Source organism: Lepidochelys kempii, chromosome 11, assembly GCF_965140265.1.
Source record: "Lepidochelys kempii isolate rLepKem1 chromosome 11, rLepKem1.hap2, whole genome shotgun sequence".
NCBI classification, from domain to species: domain Eukaryota; kingdom Metazoa; phylum Chordata; order Testudines; family Cheloniidae; genus Lepidochelys; species Lepidochelys kempii.
In genome coordinates this window covers 48134006-48150500 of record NC_133266.1, presented here as the reverse complement: position 1 = coordinate 48150500, position 16495 = coordinate 48134006, and positions in this window count along the sequence as shown.

Below are 16495 nucleotides of genomic sequence, written 5' to 3'. Positions count from 1 at the left end.
GTGGGCACAGTTGGCAACGGGCTTTGTTGCAAGGATAAGTTCCTGGGTTAGTGGTTCTGTTGTGTGGTATGTGGTTGTTGGTGAGTATTTGCTTCAGGTTGCGGGGCTGTCTGTAGGCAAGGACTGGCCTGTCTCCCAAGATTTGTGAGAGTGTTGGGTCATCCTTTAGGATAGGTTGTAGATCCTTAATAATGCGTTGGAGGGGTTTTAGTTGGGGGCTGAAGGTGACGGCTAGTGGCGTTCTGTTATTTTCTTTGTTAGGCCTGTCCTGTAGTAGGTAACTTCTGGGAACTCTTCTGGCTCTATCAATCTGTTTCTTTACTTCTGCAGGTGGGTATTGTAGTTGTAAGAAAGCTTGACAGAGATCTTGTAGGTGTTTGTCTCTGTCTGAGGGGTTGGAGCAAATGCGGTTATATCGCAGAGCTTGGCTGTAGACGATGGATCGTGTGGTGTGTGTGTCTGTGTGTCTGTCTATATGCTGGTTTTCTGCAGGGGATAGACCAGGAATGGAGTCTTAGAACTTTTAGTAAGTAATCTAGCTAGGTATGTGTTAGATTATGATTTCTTTAAATGGCTGAGAAAAGAATTGTGCTGAATAGAATAACTATTTCTGTCTGTGTATCTTTTTTGTAACTTAAGGTTTTGCCTAGAGAGGTTCTCTATGTTTTTGAATCTAATTACCCTGCAAGATATCTACCATCCTGATTTTACAGGGGGGATTTCTTTATTTCTATTTACTTCTATTTTTATTAAAAGTCTTCTTGTAAGAAAACTGAATGCTTTTTCATTGTTCTCAGATCCAAGGATTTGGGTCACCCATGCAAATTGGTGAGGCTTTTTATCCAACATTTCCCAGGAAAGGGGGGGTGCAAGTGTTGGGAGGATTGTTCATTGTTCTTAAGATCCAAGGGTCTGGGTCTGTAGTCACCTAGGCAAATTGGTGAGGCTTTTTACCAAACCTTGTCGAGGAAGTGAGGTGCAAGGTTTTGGGAAGTATTTTGGGGGGAAGGACGTGTCCAAACAGCTCTTCCCCAGTAACCAGTATTAGTTTGGTGGCGGTAGCGGCCAGTCCAAGGACAACGGGTGGAATATTTTGTACCTTGGGGAAGTTTTGACCTAAGCTGGTAAAGATAAGCTTAGGAGGTTTTTCATGCAGGTCCCCACATCTGTACCCTAGAGTTCAGAGTGGGGGAGGAACCTTGACATGAGCTATCATTGAATCATTACACTACTGCTACATGGCTCAGAGGTGTTTCATACTTGTCAGAATTAAGAGATATATGGAGATGATGATGACAGAAAGTAAGAAATAAAATAAAACTGAATTAATAGAATTTGATGACAAAGTAAATTACTAGAATATTTTGAGAACAGCAAGGAGAAACAAATGATAAACTAAAGTAGAGATAACACATGGGGTATCAATGACTGTCAGAGTGACAGAAGAAAAAATAACAGTGGAGAAATTAAATATTATATTAAATATTATTGAGGGCTCAGCACAGATGCATAGCAGAGCGAGTAGGATTTATTTCAGCCAACTTTGGACTCTCTGGGAATAATGATGATGATTGAGGTGGTGATTTGAATGGTACAGCCAACTTGATTAGGCATGTCTAGGAGTTCAGCTATACAAAAGCAGAAGTGATAGAGACTTGGTCTACAGTGGGCTACATGTGATTGCTTTTCAGTAAACTGGTGATAAAACTTAATACTTGTCCCTGGGGTCTGCTCTCAAGGGACACAATCTAATGCAAGGTGTATGTCGACTGCCGAGCCAGACGGAGTGTGCAAGTTGATGGAGTCAATTTATTCAAGAAAAACATAATCCAGGAATAAAAATTTCCCCATGGAGTGTAGTAGAGTTACCCAGGGAAAGGGGAATTCATAAGAATAAACTATTTACTTCCCATATTCTGGCATGCTATATTCTTGATCAGTCCATTGTCTTCCGATTGAGACCATGGAGACTGTAGGAGGGCTCCATTTCAGAGCTGCCACCCAGAGAAAAACATGACTTCCAGGCTGCATCCCTTTTAAAAGTTCTTCCTTAACTGACCAATATTCAGTCAGTCATTTCTAGTCATTCCAATTAGACATTGTTATATAAGGTGACGGGGCTACTGGGCACATCTATAGGCATGGCATCTCCAGGATGCAGCACAGCAGCTCAGCAACAGGGAGAGACTACGGGGCACCATGGAAGATGCGGTCCAGCAGGAAACAGGAGGATCAATATGGAAAAAGGAAAGCATGAGGACCCCAGAACAGCCTCCAAGGGGCTTCATGGGGCAGATGTAGCAATTAATGTAAAAAATGAAACAAAATATTTCACTTTAATTTTTTCAGTGGAAAATCCTACCAAAAAACCCAATCTTTTCCCATGGAAAATTTCAATTTTGATGATACCCCATTTTCCAGTGGGAAAATGCTTTATTCAAAAAATGTTGACCAGATTTAATATTGAGCTTTTGGTCTCCAGTTTTGTTAAAGAATGAATCCACTTTGAGCACTGGATAAGAGGTGTCTAGACATTTTTGAAGAACTTTCAGATTTACATATCCCTGATATCTTGAAAGAGGGTCCCAAGGCTGTCACATTTTCTGAACAAGCAAAACCTATATATGAAAATTGTACCTGTGCAAAAGAGGTGACAATTAATCAGTAGGACATTAAATGAACACAAACACCTTTAATGTGCATGATCAGCTCATGTATAAACCCATGACATAACAGAAAAATAGCCTTTATTTATAAACAATTAAAATATCTTCATTAAAATTTTAGAGAAATTAGTTGTTACTTGTGATTCGTATGCTTGAGAAGGAAGTGACCCACAAACATCATCAGAAGAAATTACAGAGACAACTGTGAAACACACACAGTTTAAGTCTATATTATTTATTTCACTAACACTTCATTAGTCAACAATGAAGACTGAACTTGTATGAAATATTTGCCCCTTCCTTGGCAGCTGCTAATAAAACAGTGTTATTTCCTAGGCATAGTTTGATGTTTTCAGCCATCTTGTATAAACTGTTAGCACTGATGTTTTTCTGATTCTTCTTAACCTAATAAAAAGAAATAACCTTGTGTGTCAATTTTAATGTATTTATTTGCCAAGCTTTTGCATTTTAGGGGTATGTATGTAATTCCCATACCCCAACTTGGCTCCTATTAAATTATTACAACTTAATATGGTGAGCATCAATATCTAGTTTTTCCTTTTGCTTTCACCCCTGGTTCAACTCCTACATCCCATTAGTATATGTCTTCCTCATGGATTCTTCTTGGACGTATACACCAAAGTCATATAGTTGCCCAATTCAGAAGTAATAGTCTGAATCTATTATGCAGCAGTATAAGACACTGTATATGAATGCAAAATTAGGATAGGTTCAGGTATTAGAAAGGTTTCAGAGTAGCAGCCGTGTTAATCTGTATTCGCAAAACGAAAAGTGGCACCTTAGAGACTAACCAATTTATTTGAGCATAAGCTTTCGTGAGCTACAGCTCACTTCATCAGATGCATTCAGTGGAAAATGAATAGAGACTGGGAGTGGATGTGTCATTACACAAAGTAAAACTATTTCCCCATGTTTATTTCCTTCCCCCCCCCCCACTGTTCCTCAGACGTTCCTGTTAACTGCTGGAAATAGCCCACCTTGATTATCACTACAAAAGGTTTTCCTCCCCCCGCCCGCCGCTCTCCAGCTGGTAATAGCTCATCTTAAGTGATCACTCTCCTTATAGTGTGTATGATAACACCCATTGTTTCATGTGCTGTGTGTATATAAATCTCCTCACTGTATTTTCCACTGAATGCATCCGATGAAGTGAGCTGTAGCTCACGAAAGCTTATGCTCAAATAAATTGGTTAGTCTCTAAGGTGCCACTAGTACTCCTTTTCTTTTAGGTATTAGAAAAATGCTGTTTGATTCCACCTACCACTAGGACTAACAAATCCACAGGGTAAAAAGTTTTCCATGGCTGTGTGAGAAGGAAAAAGGTTTGCAGTGTTTCTAGACATTTTCAAAAATTTCACAAACGTTTTAAGACTCGTGGAAAAATAGGAAGAAAAATCTCTGCCAAAAATCACCCCTCCCCTGCAGAGCAAGAGCAAGGCTATTTTAGTTTTCTATAGCTCCCGTCATCATAGTGTTGGAGGATATGCCTACATAGCAAAGAAAAACCCATGCCTGGCCCACTCAGGATTGTGGGGCTGTTTCATTGCTGGGCTCGGGCTGGAACCCAAGCTCTGGGACTTTCCCATCCTGCACGGTCCAAAAGCTTGGATGTCTACACAGCAATGAAACAGCCCCACAGCCCAAGTTGCATGTGCCCCAGTTGGCTAGCACAGGCCAGCTGCGGATATTTCTTTGCTGTGTAGACATACCCCCAGCACTTCCTGTGTAAGGCTCCAACTCAGCAAAAGCACTTATGCCCAAGCTTCAGTAGGAATATTCATGTCCTCAAATTGCTTTGCTTGATTGAGGCCTAAATTAAGTGCCCATGAGACAGTCCCTAGTGAACTTTCAGGAATCTTCTGCTTCTCTCCCTTCCTGGGAGGCTCTATGTAAGATATAAGTGTATATTTTCTTCTTTTCTATCCCTTCTTCTGGTGGCACAGCTTTGTCAAAGAAGGCCTTTGCTTTCTTGCAGTGCATCCTGGAAGTATCTGTACTGTATTATTCTAGTTTCCTCTGATTCTCAAAAAAGTTTGATTTGAATATTAGTAACAATTATACTAACTACTGCATATTGCTTTGCACAGGGTTGAAGATAAAGCAAAAATGTACAATGGACGGGACTGATGTATTTAAAGAAACAGAAGCTGGCATGAGACCCATGTACTGTGCAGTATGAGGAAGGGGATAAAGAATGAACCATATGTTGCCCCCAGGATCTTTCTCCAACAAAAGCTGGACACTGTTGTGGCTGTTGAGAGGATGGACACACAGCAACCTGCTAGGGAGCCTCATAAAAGAGTTGTACAAAGGTCTTAGAAATCAGCATATTTGGTGTTATCTTAAGGTGTGTGTTAAGAATATCAACTATGTATAATAGAACTCTGCTCTTTGTCAGGTGTCAAACCTCCTGAGAATTCATTTCTTCCTCAAGACCCACAAACACTGGCTCACATCAGCAAAAGCTGTCACCACACCATTTAAAAAAAAAATCCCTGATCTTCCATTTAGTTAGACTCCAACCCTGTAAACACTGATGAATGTGAGCAGTCCCACTGAATTGATGAATGTAAACAGTACCACAGTACTTTTTGCAACATAAAGTTACTCACTTGCATAAGTTTTTGCAGGATCCAGACTTCAGATGGTAAGTGCCTCAAGGCAGGACCATGTTTTCATTTATGACTTGCACAAAACCATAGAATTAAATAAAATTATAGTGTATTGCTTGTTAAGTGCAGAATGTATTATCAATTAGCACTTAGACGGCAGAGGTGATTTACCTTTGAGTACCAAACCAGCCCTGTGGGAAATCAGCAACAGAAAAATAGAAAAGTATGTTCAGCAATATTGCAATTGCTACCCAAAGGAAAAATACAGCACAGTTATTACTGAAAGCACCTCTTGAATAATTTTTTTTCCATCTGTACCTTATTGTTCTTTGCTCTTCTGCATCAGTGCTGTAGATTCTTCTGGGTATATACATTCCCTGTCTTTCATATTCATTGCTGGATTTTCCATCCCTGGAAAGGCATCTGTGTTTACCATACCACCCTACAGATAATGTGTTTCAGGCCTCACCAGTCATCCAAAACATGTCTTTGCTCCCTCTCCTGTAACAAAATGATAGTGAGAAATGTCATGCAGGATTTCAGTTCCAGCAGCGTAAACTATGGTGGGAATATACAACTAAATGCTTTTGTCTTTTTATGCATGATCCCTAACATTGGTACACTCCCTCGCTGAACTCCTCCACCATCTTTCTACCCTCTCATCTTTTCATTGCTTTAGCAAAACCCATCAGACTACACTTTCATATACAGTAAAAACAAACAACCCACAAACCAGACTCTCCATGTAACTGTCAAAACAAGCGCACTCTTCACTCAAGAGACTACATGATGTATGTGTTCATCATTCTCATATTTTCTTCCACACCTCCACCCCAATCCTTATGTTCATCATCTTTTCCTGATTTCTGAATTTCTACACGGATACTTCAACGACTTCCATGTGGGTGGACTGCTGCACCTATTCAGGGCCTTACTGACTTCAGTAGAGCTTTGTGCAGGTCCAGGGTCTGCTCACATGTATGGGCTTGTAGGCTCAGGGCATTAGGAGTAGGCAAGCTCATTGGGGTAGGGACTATGGGCCTGATTCTCTTTTCAGTTATGTTGGTATGAGTCAGTGGAATTACGTAGATATACATGAAAGGAGAATCAAGGCCACACTTTGTTTTGTAAAGTACTATGCAGAGCTGGTCAAAAAATGGAGGGGAGGGGAGTAGTTTCCTGCAGAAATTTTCCGTTTTTCAGAAATTTGAACACCAAAAACTTTTGGTTCGGGGTGTTCATTCTTTGTCAAATAAACCACACACATACCACATCACACACAACCAACTCCCTGAAATTTTACATGGCAAGCAGACACTACTTTTTGAAAATTTTCATTTTGTCCTAAACCAAAATTTCCCATCCAGAGTCAGTTTTAGTGGAAAGCTTTTGACCAGCCCTAGTGCTATGTACATATAAAGTAATTTGTATTTAATTACTCATAGGAAAATAAATTAAATAATTACCATAGTCTCCTCCTCCGTTTATTTTTGTACATGTAGATTCCTTGCAAATATGGAACTTTTAGTAAAGTATTTTGCTATGGTGGCTCATTTACTCTATTTGAGCATTCCATTCATCTAATGTGGGGTGCTGATGGATTTGTTATAGGAGTTGGTCAAATTAAATTATTACATGGGCTTATTTAACAAACTGTCACAGCAGAGCTTACTGACTGACATTATGAAAGAATGGCTGATTGGATTGCGGAACTGAATTATATATATATATACACAACTTTAGTGCAGTCACACTGATTTACAGTAGGCAAAGATCTGGCCACTGCCTTGAAAAAAATCTGTTTATTACCTTGTGTAGGGTTCATAATTCTTTCTGGGATGAATTTTAATTTCAAATACATTTTCCATTAATATGAGTGGATTTTGTCATATGGTCACAATCAAGTCAATAGGGTAAGTAAGAGGAGAATGTGGCACTGTTCCTCCCCTAATGATTTAGTTGTGTATTAACTAATATGAAAACCTGATCTGGAATATATTTAAATAGACAGTGTGAGGGACAAAGCATGTGTAAGGGGAGCAAGAGCAATTTCCAGTATCTACAACATTTCCATTTACAAAATTGTCAAACATAACATACATAAAGACGAAAATTCTATACACTCTTTATTTAAAAAAAAATCTTTAGAAATATTTATAATGAACTTTTTCTATATGACACTTATGGAACTGTTTAAACAGCTTTTACAAGATTTTCTACAGACTTCCAATAAACCCTTACAAAAAAATTCTGTGGAATTCTGTAACAAACAAAATGTTTAGAAACTGTTTTAAGAAAATTAGCTAATTTTCTGTTGAGATTTCTTTAGAATATCTTTTACAACTAGAGCTGAGCAAACTATTTGCAGTGAGCAATTTATTCAACAGATTTAGCCTGGATTTGCCCCTAAATGAATGTGAACTAAAGAATTATATTACACAAAAATGGTTTTAACTAATCCTTTATAATGCACATGGGATATATGCAAATTAATTTGCTATTCAGGGCTTAAAACACTGCACTGGGTAAAACCATAAAATAATTGTCTGGCAAGTAGTTGTAATGTTTACGTCTGATAGTTCATATTACATAAAATAAGAGAATTTAACTACTAAGGGGACTTATAAAAATGTAATTTGTTCAATGTGAAATAATCAAATCATGTTAAGTCATGTAAAGAATAGTTATTATAGAAAAGCATTCTGAAATACTTTTTGGCATATTTATGCAGAATATATCTACAGGGAAACTTTAGATAGATTCTCTAAAGACTTTATATTAAAGTCAAGAGTTCATGCAGAAGCTGCAGAACAGTGTAGACATCTCAGAGTATTTTCCTTTGGGGACTGTTTGCAGTAAGTACTCCAGACAGGGACTAGCAAATGCTTTGTACAACAGTGATAACATCTTTTTTATAGATATATCCCTCTGATATACAAGAGGCTACCTTGAATGCCATTTTCACTGTAGCTACAACGGTCATCCTTACAAACTTTCTAGCTTTGCTTTAGACATGTAGATTACATATATATTGCATGTTGAATGTTAAAGTTTTATGTATGCCTCCTTTCAATTCACTGTCCTAACTTCTTGGTAAATAAGGCAAAAAATAAAAATAAAAAAGAACATGTGACTTGGTGTCACCTAGTGCATAAGGAGCTGGCAGATTTTTTTTAAAAAATCTATAGTTGTATTAGTGGTACATGTCTGAGCAACAAGATTATTACGATTGTCCACATCAAGACATAAAAGTCACAGCTCAATGCTAAATCGGTATTTCAAATGTAGGCAAAATTACCTTTCAAGTAGTGTATGACTTGAGCCAGATTAAGGTAACCTGGTGCTCTACACATCTGACATGGTCCTGCCCCTGTGTCATGGCAACACCCTCCTTATGGAGTGGTAGGGGCTACCTACATAGAAGCCATGTGCCACCACTCCTCTTCAGAGAGACTGGAGCTCCCCTCCTCCTCAGACTAGGGTGACCAGACAGCAAATGTGAAAAACTGGGACAATGGGTGGAGGGTAATAGGACCCTATATAAGAAAAATACCCCAAAATTGGGACCGTCCCTATAAAATCGGGACATCTGGTCACCCTACCTCATACAGAAGTGCTCCTTCTCCCCTCCAAGAGATGCAGCTAAGGTCCCGCTTAGGAGCGGAAAGGACAGCAACAGAAGTTCCCTCTCTCCACAAGAGACAGGAGTGGCAGTAGAGTGGACCCCCAATAGATGCCCAAGAGGCTGAGGTGAGCAGGCTGGGCCCATTGCACTATTCTCCTTCTGACACACAATGGGTTGGTATTGTTTGACTTCCTTTACGCCATAAAGCAACTAGTACATCATAGGCACCACTGGGACCAAATAGGTAATCCTCATAACAAACAGCTTATAATAAAAATTATATATGCATTCACTTTCTGGATAAAAAACACAAATAAAGATGACGCACTGGAGTTCTCATTGTTCCGACAGCTTCTTCTTGCATTTATAGCAAGGCTTGCTTAACTAAACTAACAGATCAAAAAGTCTAATGAATTAAATGAAAGAAATTCACATGCATGTATGGAACTGTCTTGGGATTCTGATACAAATCCAAGACTTCACTTACATCCCCTTGTTTAGAAATATGCCAGACAAAGGGATTCACAACTGCATTACTCTGGTTTTAGGACAGTACAACTCCATTGATTTCAATGGAGTTATTGAAAGCTGGAGTAACACAATGGTAAATCAAGTCCATTTACCACAAAGTAATTTTATAGGTCTAGAAAATAGTTTATTCCTGTCATAGACTGGTCATCTGAAGTGGTCAGACCTTAGTGGCAAATGGGATAGTGGCAGATTCTCATTCTGTCCAACTGGTTGTGTTTATTATGCCCAAGATTTCAAAGCTGACTGTACATAGGTTACAAAAATGAACCAGACAGTAAATAAAACATTTCTTAATGGTTTTTAATTTTGCAATTTATAGCTAAAGTTTGAAATGGCATAAAAGCTTTTAAATGTCAAAATCTGATTGGGCATCTTTTCTTCCCAAGTCAATTTGAGTTGATGCAACAATTTATTCTACATCGTATTTTCTTCCTTGCAAAAGTGTCACCCAGTGATTATGATGAAAGCAAAGACTGAATGTGTACTTATATTAATTAGCAATTACTAGAAGACAGGTCCAAGTGATTACTGCTTCACAGACATGAAAATGAATTCATTACTAAAAGGCCGATGCCGCCAAGTGAATATCAGACCAGTGTTGGCAGACTCAAAAAGCATATTAAATAAATGAGTAATCAAATGATAAAGTGTACCATTTGTATAAATTATTGAAAGACAGCCTCTCCTTCTGATTGAGACACAGCTCAAAGGATTATACATGTGATTTCATGCAATGTGCAACGCCTTTGTTAGAGTGAATCACACTTTTCAGAGAAGTGATTGTAAAGACAGAAAAAGACACTTACCTGACTGGTGTGATTTCTAATTGTTTTGTGGTGGCCATTCTGCATGGTCACTGAGCAACCTACAACAAAGTTGTTGAGAGTAACATTATGATTGACTTCATACTGTTCTGAACCACCCCGTCATTTTGGGTAGGTGACACATTGGGCTAGATCTTCAGTTGACGAGAGTACAAATGAAAAAAGGTAGTTTAAAACCACCTTTACGTCCTGATGATCCTGCAGCTGATCTGCACTGGCCCCTGGCATAACTGAGTAGACTCAGGGCTGTTCTGTATTATGGGCAGCTGTCCAAAGTGCCAAGGTGTTCCAGCATAAATAGTGGTCAATTTATGAATTTGCCAGGGTGCCAGTTAGATTTTTAAAGCTGAAATCTAACCAACTAGGTTTGCTAAAAAAAAAATCCAATACGATAACCCCCTTTTTTATAGGGAGTCAATGGAACATTAGCATTTTAGTTTTAATGCCGTGTTCTTTTCTGGTCAACATTTAACTTGAATAGTATTTTTCAAATCAGGACACTTGCCTATTCTTAACCAACCAATAATTTAATAATTCATTCAGATCCACAATAGTGTACAATCAACAGTTCAGCACTCAAGTGTAGATACAACCAATGCTCTAGATGTGTAGTGTGTACACACACACACTAGAGTCTTGCAAGAAATCATCACAGACTAGAGTTGAGGCTCAGCAATTACAAAGAACAGTGTAAATTACCAAGATTTCTTATTGTATTGACTTATAATCACAAATTCTCAATTTCTAACACTTCCAATGATGCACTTGCCTTTAAGACACCTCCTAAGAGAGTGGTTTCTACTTTTTGACTGGTCCAAAAAGGATGAGTTTAGAATATTAAAAGTAATTATTTAAAACAAATTATTTTCATCTTCTCTTAGGGCAACTGAATTTTTACAAAAGGAATTAAAATTTAAAATATGGTTACTTGAGGTCTCACTAGAGAGCACAGACTCAGAAAGATAACCCATAGTTATTTATATTAAAGAATAAAAGGGGAAATACAATCTTTTAAATGGAATCTCACTACTTCTTATCCTCTTAACCCCAGAATGCAGGGGAAGAGTCCTTGTCACACGGCTGGTCTGGTGTCAGTCACACTTAGGATTCTGCAGCTTCTTGTGTTGGGTTCCATCAACACTCTTGAGCACATGGTGACTTCAGTTAATACACCCTAGTTTCAGGGCTCAAAACAGGAGGCCACCCTCTTATTCTTGTTGGACACATATCAAGTGAGTACTAAGGTTTTAGCTCTTTTGGTCTCTTTGCTGCTTCTATTGGTATCCAGTTGATGGTGTTAGTGTAAAACAAATTTCTTCAATCCTTTTCTTATTGGAATCTTTTTAAGTTGGATTCATTTTGAGGATTGTATTTCATTATTTGCCCCTACAATCAATTAGGATCCCCCTTAAGCAATTTTTCTTAATATCCTTAAGTTATACCCTGGTTTTAACATTTATTCTTCCTTGTGCCAGGCAACTCCTGCTACTTCTAGAATGAAACAATTATTTAGAAATTAGAAACCAAAAAAATCCCTATACTCTGCTAAATTTGGAGGACATATTCTATACATTCTGTGATTGTACATAAGCATTTCACGTTATTTAGGACTTACAATAGAACAAGAGACTTTTTCACATATAGAAGGATGTAGATCTGACTGATGAGGCAAACAAGTGTGCAGATTCTAATTTGGGGTGAAAGATTATTCATGGGATATCTGATTTACAAGGGACACGATGTATAGTTAATACTTTGGGGTGAAATCACTTTGCATAGGAAAGCAGGATGTGACCTTCACTTGGTAACTCGGAGTTCTCTCTAGCTAGGATGGCAGACAAAAAGAGTTTCATGCAATAGGCAAATTATGAGAGCATCTTGCCTACGTTCTTAACAATACTTTCATTTAGCCGTTTTGGTTTCTATATTTTCTATTCTTGGAGACTGGAACTCCCAACCTTTGCTGATCTGTGGGTTCTTAGACAAAGTGTCTAATATGATGTGAACCATTTTCTTATTGTCTACTTCCTTGTTGGATCCTATTTTGGAATAAACAGAAGTGGATAGCTTTTCTAATTTTATTGAGGGCCAGAAGGAATCAGTAGTTATAATTCAAGGCATCTCTTCCATGTATCCCTTACGGGCTTTCCTATCAGCCAAGTCACAGGGATATCCTGGTCCCATCTGCTTTTTCCTAACTATGCACCCTTCTTTACTGGACGATTTCATAGAGGTAGAATCCTCCAGCTGACATTTACATCAGGTTTAAGACTGCCTCCCACTGCTAGATCAGCACAAATTACCCTTAACAGGGCTGAGGATATGGCCCTATATTTCAGAAGTTGCTGATAGGCAATAAAGCATTTTTACTTCAATGTATACATAAATAATAATTAAAAGACAGAGTCCAAATGCTTACCATATAATAAAGGCTGACATAGAACTCTGAATGAGAAGAGGCTGGTATTGGCTAATTCAAAAAAGCCTAATAAATGAACATTCAGGGTCTTCACACACACAAAAATCAAAAGAGGCTAGATTTTCACATGCATTTAAAATGACTATGGGACTCAATAAGCCATTATTTCAGAAGTAGATTGCTTCATCAACATGGGGCATAATAATTAACAGCTCTATTACGGAGGTTAATTGCAAAAACTATCGGAAGGCCATTATAGGCTGGGTAATATTCAGATTTAACTGAATCATATACAATGAAACATGAGCATATGTAACAAATGCTTAAAATCACTTTTCCATGGGACTCCATAACATTGTAAATTTTTCCGTAAGCAGCAAAATCAAATTTTAAGGTAAGCTTTCTTCTCTGCTGATGTTTCGGTCAAGCTGTGTGTAATGGCTCTCAAACATGGGTGCCAACCTCAGGACAGACTGTTACAGACCAGGGCACAAACTCCAAATTGGTTGCATGTTCTATAACTAGACTTCACTGACCAAGTATCAAGTGTGAACTCCTCAAGCATTATAACAGCCTTAACATGAAGTCACAGTCAGGCTCCTTGTGCACTCTGGTCTATCTTTTCACCCAGGCAAGACTGCTTTTAGAGGCAGCCAGGCAGGCGTGGCAGCATCTGGAGGGGGCGGACGGACCGAGCTGCAGGGGGAGCAACTTATTACACCAAATATCACAATAATATTCAGGTTACTCCCAGTACCAAAGGACCAATCACTGATAGTGATCAATGGCTCCATGTCTAGTTGGCAGCCGGTATCAAGTGGAGTGCCCCAAGGGTCGGTCCTGGGGCCGGTTTTGTTCAATATCTTCATAAATGATCTGGAGGATGGTGTGGATTGCACTCTCAGCAAATTTGCGGATGATACTAAACTGGGAGGAGTGGTAGATACGCTGGAGGAGAGGGATAGGATACAGAAGGACCTAGACAAATTGGAGGATTGGGCCAAAAGAAATCTGATGAGGTTCAATAAGGATAAGTGCAGGGTCCTGCACTTAGGACGGAAGAACCCAATGCACAGCTACAGACTAGGGACCGAATGGCTAGGCAGCAGTTCTGCGGAAAAGGACCTAGGGGTGACAGTGGACGAGAAGCTGGACATGAGTCAGCAGTGTGCCCTTGTTGCCAAGAAGGCCAATGGCATTTTGGGATGTATAAATAGGGGCATAGCGAGCAGATCAAGGGACGTGATCGTTCCCCTCTATTCGACATTGGTGAGGCCTCATCTGGAGTACTGTGTCCAGTTTTGGGCCCCACACTTCAAGAAGGATGTGGATAAATTGGAGAGAGTCCAGCGAAGGGCAACAAAAATGATTAGGGGTCTAGAACACATGAGTTATGAGGAGAGGCTGAGGGAGCTGGGATTGTTTAGCCTGCAGAAGAGAAGAATGAGGGGGGATTTGATAGCTGCTTTCAACTACCTGAAAGGGGGTTCCAAAGAGGATGGCTCTAGACTGTTCTCAATGGTAGCAGATGACAGAACGAGGAGTAATGGTCTCAAGTTGCAGTGGGGGAGGTTTAGATTGGATATTAGGAAAAACTTTTTCACTAAGAGGGTGGTGAAACACTGGAATGCGTTACCTAGGGAGGTGGTAGAATCTCCTTCCTTAGAGGTTTTTAAGGTCAGGCTTGACAAAGCCCTGGCTGGGATGATTTAACTGGGAATTGGTCCTGCTTCGAGCAGGGGGTTGGACTAGATGACCTTCAGGGGTCCCTTCCAACCCTGATATTCTATGATTCTATGATTCAATTGCACTTCAGATCACACAGCAAAAACATCACTTGTAGCCAATCCTATAATAAATTAACTAAGAAAAGGAAACAGAAGACTTTATGAGGTTAAAGCAGGTAAACATACACACATAAATTAGTCAGTCTTAGCTTCTAAAGAGTAATAGGAGCTGCTGTAATGTGCAAGTTCTGGGTGTGTTTTGGAGCTAACACAAGTTAAGCAGTTTGGGGATTGCTTAGTTAGAAATATTGCCCTCTCCAAATGCCAAGCAGCATAGTGATGACAATTTATTCTTGAGAGGGATTTTTATTCCCTTCCCAAGTTCAAGCTGTGATGAGACCAGTGTTTGTGCACGTCTTGTGTTTGTAGGGAAAACAGTCTTTTGTCCACTGATGTTCCAATGGTTTGTCTGGCATCTATGGTCTAGGCCTTCTTTGGTTGGGAAGATGACACCTCTTTTGGTAAACTAGTATTTCACGCTTGGTAATGCTTCTCTCCTGATTGTCAGGTTTTCAGTTTCATAGCAAATGTTTAAATATTACCTTATAATATGGAATAGAAATATAAGTAAAATTAATTCATGCAACAACTCACCAGCATTTCATAAAGTTCATAAACACTAAAAATAAAATCTCTAAAAATCTCATACCTTTAACAAATATTAACACAAAGATGAGCCAGACTGGTTTCCAGCTATGCATTTGTCATGTTCAGTGAGACCTAGGGGTCTTGGCATGAGCTGGCACCTATAATGCTGGCTGACCAGTTTCCTCTTCCTAAAGCTGGTAAATCAATAAATAATGCCATTTCTAATATTTTCATGTTTGCTTGGTTAAGTAGATTCAAAGTGATTTGGGTAAAAATGCTACTTTATTTTGTTCATCTGGTGATGTACCCATACAGGATATCTATCCACATCAATATTACAGATATATTTAAATGTATTTAGAAATGACACTCATATGCACATGCACAAAATATCCTGAATATACCTTAACTGAATCAGATGCATGTTTCCTCTACCGCCCATTCAAGTTCATGAAAAACAAAAAAAGCAACTTGTTCTATTCCCCTCAAACATGCTAAATGCAAAATACTTATTGAAAGTTGGGGGGGGGAGAAGATTAAAATTATAATCAGAAAAGTGCACAAAGAAAGATTCTAGGGAAGCAATGCATGAGGTTTTAAGTATTAATATCTCACCACAGTATATATACTATTACCATTGCTTGTGATTGAAGTAGAGGACCATGAAATAGAAGATTTGAGATCTGTCCCCAGCTCTGCCAGCACACTTGCTATATGACCTTGAGAAACTCACAACTTCTCTGCACCTCAATTATAAATAATAGTTCCCTGCTTCACAGAAGAGTTGGGTGGCTTAATTCATTAATTTTATTATTTAAAAAAAACACTGACATTTGCAGATGGAAGGTGCTATAAATGTTATATAAAGTCATTTCCAGTAGATAGATTATGCAAAAAAATGAAGTGATAGGTGAGAAGACCTAAGCAAAATTCATATTTGATTTGGTTTAAGTTGATAATTATACAGTCTAATAACCATCATTTTCATTACTATTGAATATATTCACTGGAGAGTGCACGTTATCCACCAGAAACATATCAATTAATAAAAAGGCTAGAAGGTATAATTGCAGTCAGAAGAGAGACAACCTCTTATACATATAGAGAGAAAGTCTGATCCCATTGAAGCCAATGGGAGCTTTACCATTGACTTTCAATGGGATCAACCCATAATGTCTACCAGTTTTAGGATCAGATTCTTCCTGCCTTACTCCCTTTGAGTAATACCTTACTTAGGGTGACCAGACAGCAAATGTGAAAAATCAGGATAGAAGGTGTGTGGGGGGGGGAGGGGGGTAATAGGAGCCTATATAAGAAGATGACCCAAAAATTGGGACTGTCCCTATAAAATCGGGACATCTGGTCACCCTAACCTTACTCCTCAACTAATCTGTTTAAAATGAATAAAAAGCCACTCAACAT